The sequence below is a fragment of the Bombus impatiens genome, unplaced genomic scaffold, assembly GCF_000188095.3.
Source record: "Bombus impatiens unplaced genomic scaffold, BIMP_2.2 scf_0080, whole genome shotgun sequence".
In the NCBI taxonomy this organism is placed as follows: domain Eukaryota; kingdom Metazoa; phylum Arthropoda; class Insecta; order Hymenoptera; family Apidae; genus Bombus; species Bombus impatiens.
Window position 1 is genome coordinate 316937 of NT_176499.1, and position 10918 is coordinate 327854.

The window sequence follows — 10918 nt, forward strand, 5'->3', positions numbered from 1 at the left end:
AAGCTACCATGTTCTTTTCGAGCTCACATCTCACGATAATGTTATGACGTAATTTAACGCGTCTGTTATTAGACGCGTATACATTATTCAGGGGGCCAAGAAACTCGGCGGAAGTACGAACGCGAGGCTGAAACGCGCGAGGGAACCTGTTCCCCCAATCGCGATTAATTGGGCACGAGCGAGAACTCTGGTATTCGCGTCAGGTCCTTGTTAAAGCGATTTACGAAAACGCTCGGCCGTGATTTTTCTTACGCTGCGCCGATCCAAGCTACTGTTCGGTACATTAACGAAATTGAAGAGAAATTACCTGGTCGTATGATTATAATTCGCAAAATAATTTTGTCCCTTCTACGAGCTTTACACCGAGCACCCGTAGTCTCGTTTTACGATGTTTGATTAATAATTCAGCTTTTTTTTTGCGAAACAATCTAATAGTTTGTTTCGTTAGACACGGTGGAACTTCGTGGTGTAACGAAAATTGTCAACGAATGAGTGACACGATCTTGTTACCCAGTGACGTAATCGCTTGAAAATCGTTAATTCCAGTTCTAAATTACTTGAAACGACAAGGCTCGATACTTAAAATACTAAGTTTCAGTAAATTTGTAATCCTGAGTTTCGTTTAATCTTCAAAGTTTGTATAAAACGCCCGAAGCTCCAGATTTATCAGGATTGAAAATTGTTAAATATTTATCCAAACATTCAAAATTTTATATCGAAGAGTTTGAAGTATTCGAATTTTCGTGTCTCTAAGAAGCTAATTACATAGTTGGAAAGCAACATTGAAACGTCTATTGCTGCAGGTATAGTGGAACTATCTTCGTACTGGGAAGAGATAGGCGATCGTGAAGATCATAAGATTCGACTGGCAAGCAGGAAAAAGGTTTCTGGTGGAAATTACCAGAGTAATAATGCTTTCTTAGATAATGGATGTTAACAGCAGCGTAAATCAGTCAATCGATCGAAAGGCACGAATAGATAGCACGAGCCGGAGGGAAGTTGAGTACCGTATTTCATGATAATTAGAGGATTCCCCAAAGACAACGCGTTTTCGAGGATACGTGTATCGTAAAGCAGCGGTTTTTCCCTGGCGGTCTTGCAATTCCCTATAGATAGCTCCACTACAACGCCGTTGGCGCACATCGCATTCCGCAAAGTAAAAAACAGCCCTGTCCAATTTATGTGCAAGAACTAGCGTGTGCCTTCCGTTCAGCCTCTGCTTTTTCTCCTATTTCTTCTTCCCTTTGGTCCATTCAAGTGTTATCCAGCTATACGTATAATCGAAGAAATAGATTCTTAATACAGAGGACGTGAAAGTAATTATAGTATTTACTTTTATTCATATAATACAACACGCTTCCTGTAAAAGGTGTTTTTAATGTTTCGTGACTCCTCGTGATTACCTCTATTTCCTCTCTTTGGTTTTTTTTTCACGCTATTCAAAGAGTAACTGTTACCGAATATTAACTTATTCACATACATAGTTTTTTAATAGTTAAGTGAGGATAATCATTCGATTAGTACATAACCAACTGTCAGACAGGTTACGATGTTTCTTCGTAATAGCCCACGTTTTGCGTCGAGAAATACTTATTTAGTAGATAATATCTACATTATTTGTAAATAACTGTTGTAACTTTAAATACGAAAAAAGCAATTTCTTTTATCAACAAGTGGTAAACGATCTTTTTCCTACAATTCAAAAAATGTCTAATCTCGACATTTATGGGTGAAAGTTCATCTGATCGTTGCTTTCGTATCAACTCGAGTAGAAGAAAATTTATTTTGCTTCAGCGTATCTTTTGCATTAAATGATAGTTCTTACGTATGCGTATGCACACGATTAAGACGAAGGAAATTTATAAAAAATAAAACGATCCGTATAAATCATACAACGACTCTCGTGTGTTTGATAAAAAGAGTAGTCGTTTATTATCAATCATATTTCTGCCTGTACGTGAGCTAGCATACGGATCGCGTGTGCATCGGCAGTTCTTCAAGCGTTTCGTTGAAAGGATGCATCGTTTCTTTTGTATTTCATGCCATTGACTTTCCGAGAAGTGAGTACGATCGTGGCTACACCTCGTTGTCATTTGACGTTTTTCTCCTCTTTTTCAATTAACGTCGGCCGCGCAGGCTGATTTATTTGTCGTTACGAATTGCAGACAACGTGGATGTCGGTGCCAGACTTGGCGGCTATCCAGGATCACCTCTTCCTATAAAAGTTATCCAATCGTGGTTAAATCCATCTAGACGACGTAACAACGATCAATTAATTAACATTTATATTCTTCTCACGCGAACCATGACGTTTCCTTCATCGTGTTTCTTCCATTAAAACATAAATACGTGTTTCCATTCTTATATTTGGTTGCTCTTATTAAAACGGCAATTAAGATTCTGTTATATTCTAGATCAGAGGTTTCCGCATCATTTTATTTAACGAGTGTTCGCCACATTTTACTTTCCAACGATCGAGTTCTTTCCTCTTTCCCTTTCGCTTCTTCTCACTTTTGATATCGCAACGTAAACCACAGTAACTTCGCTCAATTAGTTCCAGCTCTATGGACATATCCTTTCCCTATTCATCGAAACGCGTACCAATGAATTAATAGCAACATCATTGAAAATGTCCGCGTGTACAATTGCTTCGCCATATCGTGAATCATTAAATTGTTCTTCAACAAAAGAAAGGAAATGAGACTTACCATATATTCCATTTGTGGCCTTAAACCATCAAAACGTATCTGTACAACGTCTTACTAATTAATACACTTCGCTACGATAGTTGTTCGTTCATACCTCTCAAGTATACCAAGAAGATGGAAATTTGGAATATTCGTAATTTAATAACCAGCTATAATAACAGCACGTAGCAATTACGTAACCTTTTGGTATGCGTGAAACGCACGTAGGAAACCAGCCACATACAGAAACGTTCGTATTGATCATCGCGGCGTGACGTGAACGCCGATCTATCGCGCGATTCTCCATTCTATGCCCTCTTTCAGCCCTCTTCCATCGCCGTGCGAACGAAAAGAATGTTTTTACAAGGATATACATGGGGATCGGTTAACGGATGCCATGAAGGATATCACGCGAATCGATTCCAAGTGCGGTGGAATTTTGCTAGCGTTCTGGAACGGCCGGTTACCGGCCAACGAGCCAACCAGACGAATATCGAGCAGATTTGTATAGAAATTATGCGAAATCCTAACCTTCTGAGAATCGTATCATCGGCTGAGAACTAAACCGTAGAAGCGATCGAAAGCGAGATGTAAACACTTTTAACGTTAGAACCGTCGGAGTGGTCATATGAAAAAAATTGTAATTTTTCCTAGAGATTGCAAAGAATTGTAACAGTTCGTTCTCGAAGGTTTGTATTTCTTGTAAAACGTACGAATAAGAACTTGTTTCTCGTTGGATTATATCTATACGTGTGTTTATTCGTATACGCTATTTGCATAAGCTACGTGGCGTATTTAAAAGCAAAGAAACAAAATACCACGTAGCTTCGTTTGTTCCTTCTTTCGAAAGCGGATTCTGCGCTAGTGAAAATGAAATTCATCTGAGCAAACACCATGTTTCTTAGTATGTGCCGCGTTACTCCGTACTCAGACAGCGTCTTTGCAAAAATTTACGATTAAGATCGTCGGAGCGCTATAGAATTCTATCACCGAGATTAAATGTTGGAAGGCGTAGGAGAAGCGCGGGGAACTTTCCGTTTCAGTCAAAGTTCTTTATGTAAATTTATGCATTATTATAGCCGGGATGCACGAACGTGTATTGTTAATTAGAAAACGAAAGGGTTTGCTGAGGGAACGGTAGGGGATCGGAAGGAGGGTTCCATCTTGGCCAGAAGGAAACAACGTGGATCAGAAAAAGAAGCGTTGGTAAGCGTGTAATAAGAAAACAGCGGCAAAAGCGTATCGCGGTGATCATAACGCGGAAGAAGCTTGTTCGCGTGTACTTTGTGGAATATATTATGTACTTTTCATGGAATAGGCCGTTGAAAACTGAAGAGATCTCAATTTTTCTTCGAGCAAACTGGACGTAGAGAATGACAGTCACGCTAACTTCATTGCAATTAAGCTATCTGTAGCCTTAGCGAAATTTTAGAAATCACAAGTTACAAATTTTCCGTGCTAATAGACACTTTTTCCTACAACTAACAAGAAGTAAATTTCTATAAATGAATTTTATAAATTACAGTACTATATTGTGGTATATTACGAAAGGTTTACATTATTAATAATTTTTTAAATATTCAAATACCTTCGCGAGCCGTTGGTCGTCAAGTAAATTTTCACACGCTGAAACACCAGTGAATTATCATATGAAAAATATATTGTAGTTATATCAAGAATGATTTGAATAAGAACAGTTCGTGATTTGGTAAATGAAATAAGGGACGAGTTTGGAGAGCAGGTTTCTCGTTCATTAAAATGCCAAAAAAAGCATTTTTTCTGACACGTCCGAAGAGATAACGGTATCAATTAAGATATCATATTAATATGCAGTAAGTGAATGAAGATTAAACAATCCGATAAGCGTGTACGTCATGAGTTTGCAAGTCAAGTTTGCGTTACACTTGAATTCCTTCTCCCGTAGGATACAAGTGTCGTGGTTAAGGTTTACACCTGCAACCTGTTACTCCAGTTAAGGCAGTTCGAGAACACTTTTTACACATTGCACACTGTATGTACGAGAGACTGAAACGCGTTTAACTGATCACGGCGACAGATAGAACCTGTTCTTTGACACTAAAATCTCCTGATTCGAGTTTAAATTTGTTAACTCTACACGATCTATAGCTTTGATATTTTAGATGAAATTATATTTGAAAAATAAACATAATAAAAATAAATATAAAAAAATTGGCAATTCCAGCGATAACTATCATTTTTACTGAATAGAAGCTAACTGTATATGGTTGTCTGAGATAAGATCAGAACCCGAAATTAAATTAGACTTTCGTTCGAAGTATATTTTACATATTCACAACGATTTAAAAATATCTAAACATAAATTCAATAATTTTGTAAAAATTATTTCTCAATAATACGATACGATAAAAATCAGCTTGCGTAAAAAGATGAGGTTTATAGCGACAGTACCGATCGTTACATCGTATTATTGCTTGATCAGCCTATTCGTGCGCGATTCAATTTCCTTTTCTTTCGAATAATTAATCAACGGGGACGTCAATCGAAATTTTCTATTCAACGTCTCATCGCTCATGTGCTGAAAAAATCCATCAATGAATTAATTCGCAAAATAGATGTTCTTAATGATACAAGAACTTTTCCGCGATAAATTCGCATTTCTACTTGACGCATCTATCTACGATGAGTCATTTATTCGTAACAAAGTTCGTTCACGAGAGGACCTCGGCAACAAGATCGTGGTTTAATGAATACAGTGAAATCCTTAAATCACGCGATTATTCCGTTTGGTTGTGCATGAGTGTCAGCGAGTAATATATCGCAACCTATTACATTGTCGAGATCTATGATTCGAGGCACGCAAATGAACTCGTGGGCGGTAGAATCGCGTTTATTCTCGGAATCTCGACGTTCATTCATAAAGTAAATCCAGCAACTATTGAATTAATCAAAAATTTCATACGCATTATCCTTACTTATGTATATACGTTATCAACAATTTTTTATCAAATCAGGCACATCTGTTTCTGAAAGTTCTATCAATTTACGACGAGTCATTCACTAGATTGATTTATCACAGAAAGATCGAGAAAATAAACGAATCATTGATTTTTCGAGTATTTTTAAAAAACAGGAATATCAGGAATACAAGAAAGAATCGTTGCTTCGTGATGAATGTTTAACGATCGTGATATTAATGAAACGTCAAGGCTGCCAGCTGTAATCGGTCCACTGGCCTTTCCTAGCAGAATTCTCTTTCTCATCGGAATTGATGACAGATTAGAGAAAATCGTGAGACATTTTATTGTATTCGTTGATAGCGGTACTCCTGGTTTCAGGTGAACGTCAGAAGGTAATTGAAAACCTTAATGAGACACGTGTTCTACGGGTGTTCATTATCGAGCAAATGAGAGTAATAATCGCGCAGCGATTGCAGATACGTAACGTGTAATCTCGTAACGAAAAAAGAACAGATTTACGCTTCAAATGATTTATGAGTGATACGAATCACACAAAAGTCAAACCGATCAACTTCTTTCAGCGCTAGAGTTGCTTGTTTAGTTCCTAAAAAATGCAACATCAATCACGTATAGTGATACCAAAGGAATTTTCAGGGCATTAAGTTGATCAATTTGGCTTCCCAGTGATTGATATTCAAATTATTTTGTTGATCGTCTTTTAAAAGTAGAAAAAACCACTGACTTGGTCGAGTATGGGAAATAGGATGAGAAGAACAAGACGAATGCAACGAGACGTTCAATATGCTTTTACTTTTGAAACACGTTTAAACTGTGACGAGTCTTTGTCGAACGTGTTATAATTAGAACACGCTTGTAATTATGCTATTCTCTTAACGAGGATATTATAACACTCTCTATTCGAGTGAAAGTGTTTTATATACTCGCTATCGTCGTCATCTTGTGTATCTTTCGGCGTAAGATAGAGCCGTTCGATTACTAAATTTCCTCCCGTTGTTCGCTTCCTCGTTCTTTGTGCCGAACTTTTCACTTCGCCATGCAATTTCTGCAAGCTAGCGTTGCTCCGCGAATAATCTCTTAATAATCTCGCAGATAATCGGGTGAAAAGAAAAATTAACAAGAATGTTACGTGAACGGTCGTATGTAATTTACATAATCGTAAAGTTACGAACATCGAACCTTCCGTCGTTAAAGATAATTGTAGCCATCCATCCGCGCTTCCTTTTTTCTCCTTTTTTACTGCAACTGTTTTGGTTACGATGTTTGGTTAATGGAGGAACAAGTACCGCTACGATTTTACGTAAGGATATGCAATTTGCCTATAAAAGATATCTTTACTTTGCGTCTATATTTTTACGCGTCTCTTATAACTTTCTTGTTATCACAAAGTGCGGTATCGTCATAGGCGGCTGTAATTAAGTGCGATATTATCGTGTTTCGCTTGCACGTAACAAGGTGTAACTAAACGAATTACAAGCGAGTGATCGAAGTGGGCGTGCACAAGGCGAAGTGGACGAAAGCACAGTCGAGATTTAACGCACGGATGCCGGATATTTCGTTCCTCGTCTGTAAATCTCTCGTAGTCGAACACGTAGTCGTACACCTGTGATTAATGGTATTCGAGAGACATAAAAAAACAGAAAGCTACTTCCAAAAGTGAATAAGAAATCGACCACCGAATAAAACGTATATATATTATTATTATCCTTTTTTTTTAAACAGAAAACAGAAGTGCCGACAACACGTGCCAAAAAAGGAAACAAAAAGAAGTGGAAAAGGAGTAAAAACGAAACGAACCGTTAAATACGATAAATCTTTTAACAGAATCTGCTTAATAAATAGTTAACAAGCAGAAAAATAAATTACATAGAAACGAGGAAGATGGCTGCAGCAGTGGCAAATATAATATCCAATCGAGAGGCGACGGAAACCTGAATTATTGGCCAAATGGCGTCTTCGTCTCTACTCTATACGCGACCGTAAGTCATAAATCTGTGTGTAAAATTTATCGAAAATTTTCTCACAAATGAAGGAAGAAAATTTTACAATGTCGAGTAATCCTATGCTTAACAAGTAATTCCAACAAATGTGGTATTAGATCGTATAGTTTTAGTAGTTATTGTATATTCTCTATTAATCCGGACAGTTTGATCGATCTATAAATCTAAACTATCTGTTCGCTATTTTACAAGTGAGAATAAAATTAAAGTAAAATATTACAAGTAGCTTCATACTCACTTAGAACGCTTGTAACACTCGCTTATATTTTCACTCGTTGCCAACTAAGATTGTTACACAGTACTGCAATAGTCGATTGTAAGTCGAACGTCCACGATTCTTGCATCGCGTAAATTTCATGGAGACCTTGTAACGAGGCCTGTATTGCGATTTCCAGCGCGCTAGAAAGGTATTCGACAATGTTACTACGTTACCTCACAATGGCATAACGATTTCTATTTGCCACAATCGATTAGCATGTTCGCGTTCGTGATTATCCAGCAGTATTTCCTGGTATTTAGCTTTTCAATCCGGTACATCACGTAGGAAATCAGTTTCGAATCTCAAATCTCGCTGAAGTCTCTCTTGTAATCGTTCATCGAACAGCTAAGACAACACTTAACCGTGCGATTGAAACACACACACTGTCTAAATAACAAGAGACTTGCGCAGAAATTAACCATGCAATGAATAGAACTCGTAGAATAGCGGATCAGAAGAATTACCGATACACCGTCGAAATTCCATATCCCTTGCGCTGGCATCCGAATCACTTTCGACCTATTACGAGACCTTCGATCGCAACGTAATCATCGTAATTGCAGCCCAATCGAAATCGACCACTACTTCGAATTGGTATCTTTTAGGATCGCGCTTCGGGCCCGTCTGATTGCACGTTTTCATCCGTAATGGATGACCAGTGCGCTAGGTGTCAGTTATATCATTTCAGAAACCAATTTCTTACATCGTGTAATACGCGAGATGGTATAAAAGAGTGGTGGTTGATTGGTCTCTACGATGACGGCGTAAAGGGGAAGAAAATACGAAGACTTAAGAGCGAAGATAAGCTTCCATTAACTTTACATATAATATCGCACGCAGAGGCTAGATAAATGTTACGAAATGTTCTTCCAGACCTTGAACAGATCATTAACACGAACATCGGGCAACGTTGAGGGATACTTGTTGAAATCACAAATTATAACTGTAGGTACAACAGTTCGATCGCTGCTGGTAGTCAGTTTTGACAGATGGAAAAGATGACGAGCGCGAAAATCGTAAAAATCAGGCTTCCGTATCCCGCTAGGGTAGCAAATGGTCGAATAATTCGCTTTGAACTTCCGCGTAATATGTTCGCGGTATGTTCGATTATTGTGTAAATGTGGCCAAGACACAAGACAAGTCATTGGATGGTTTTCCCGATCATGAGCATTTATAAGCAAGCGAAATTACAAAGTTGTAAAAGCCGATAGTGTTCTATCGCGAACGTTAACGATATGCCGAGACGATTACTGTCGCGAAACGTTTTACTGCACGGCCACCTGTTCGCCGCTTGATAATTAAAATTATTCTCTGTGGCACTGAAACGACGTAAACGATGTTTGATTGCAGCGCGAGCCTGGGTCGATTGATTAATCGCCATTGATCATCGATCGTCGTAATTGACTCTCTTACGATCTGTGACGCTTCTTTCTCTGAAACCAGCTACACGGAGAACACCAAAAGTATCGTCCATGATGAAAGGTATTGAAGCATTGTTAATTAATGGTTTAGCGATCTCGTAATCGACTTAATCCAATTTCTCGCCAAACCAGAACGCTGCAGACCTGCTCGTTCTTGAAAACGTCGTTTTCTTTCCTTTCTACCTCTTTATCGTGCAAAGAGAAAATGAAACGTAAAATGAAAAAGATATTTCATGAAGGCAGAAGTGTGCCAGCTTTGACTTGATCGTCTCGGCCAAAACCAATTCAATTAATATAATTATTGCGTATTGATACCGATACGTATTAACCGTAATGGCTCCAAATAGTAACATTTTTACTTATCTGTTTAATATTGAATTTTATAATAGAACAGTCAATGATACCCGTTTCATTCGAATAATCTCTGAAATAAAAAGAACGTGGTGAAATGAAAGTTCGCTTCATGATTAATACGATTTCCATGCTACATCGTGCATTTTGTATAAAATTATAATAAAAAGTTTAATATTTATTTAAAAGATTTGAAGGAGCGCTTTGAATATTATCAACACCATAAACTCGACGTTTCTGAAACAATGATGGATCGTGGATCAATTACGCATAGTGATCGACCTGTTTTGATAATCGTTCGCGAGTAGAGGAAACGAAAGAAAACGGACGATCACGGAAACTGGAGCATCGAGGCGTGGCGAAGCTGAATGAACGTGGCAAAACCCGTCTAACAGATGAAGGGGAAGCTTGCTCCATAGGTGAGACCTGCTGCTGGTTTCTAGCACGTTCATGAAGTCTCTCTGGTCTTATTTTACGAGTATAAAGCGGGTGTGTGTGTCGAGGCGGCTTCTATGTGGCCTTGCAAGGTCGTTTCTGTACGCCGTCAAGGAGGAGATCGTATCTTTGCTCCCTTCGATTCTCGAACGCGGTTTTCTTTCGTCCAGCAATTTTACGAGCCGTCTCGTTAATTAAGTGAAAATCAAAAGACTTGATGGCCAACCTCGCAATCGTGATTACGATCGAAGAAGGAGAAATAACGGTGCTAATTCCCTCTAACTTTGTTCGAACCTTCGACACGTTTCGAGTCATTAGAAGCATTAAAATAAACATGAAGCAAGAAATTGTAAAATCAATTCGTTGACTTGGTACAAGGACAACGCATTAAAAAGTCTGAGATCCCGGAATCGAAAATTGTTAAGTAATTCGTGTATCTAGCTAAAACCGAATGCTCCATTAACGAATGTAAATTATCAATTACGAACGTAGATATTCATCGAAGAAATTGCAAAATTCGAGACGTCAAATATTGTACATATTTATTATTCGTATAATACGTATGTTTATTTTCTATGCGATGGTATTATAGCAGCTATTTGTATTTATACGCATATATATCACGTACCTCGCATAAATTTTATTCACAGTCGATGATCAAAGTGTTCAGCTCTGTTTTCAGAGATTTTACGAATTCGCAAAGTAAGTGAAAACATCGTGAATTTCGTACTCAACTAAGAAAACGTTAGTAAGCAACAAATGGAAATGTTTGGCAGCAGCTCGTCAAGACTGCTTCTATTAAATTATT

The 10918-nt window shown here is 38.0% G+C and overlaps 1 protein-coding gene across 1 annotated transcript in view; it reads right to left on the minus strand.

Annotated features, from left to right (window-relative positions):
* Positions 1 to 10918, minus strand: part of LOC100744435 — a 68087-nt gene that overhangs the window by 53980 nt on the left and 3189 nt on the right. The window lies entirely within an intron of this gene.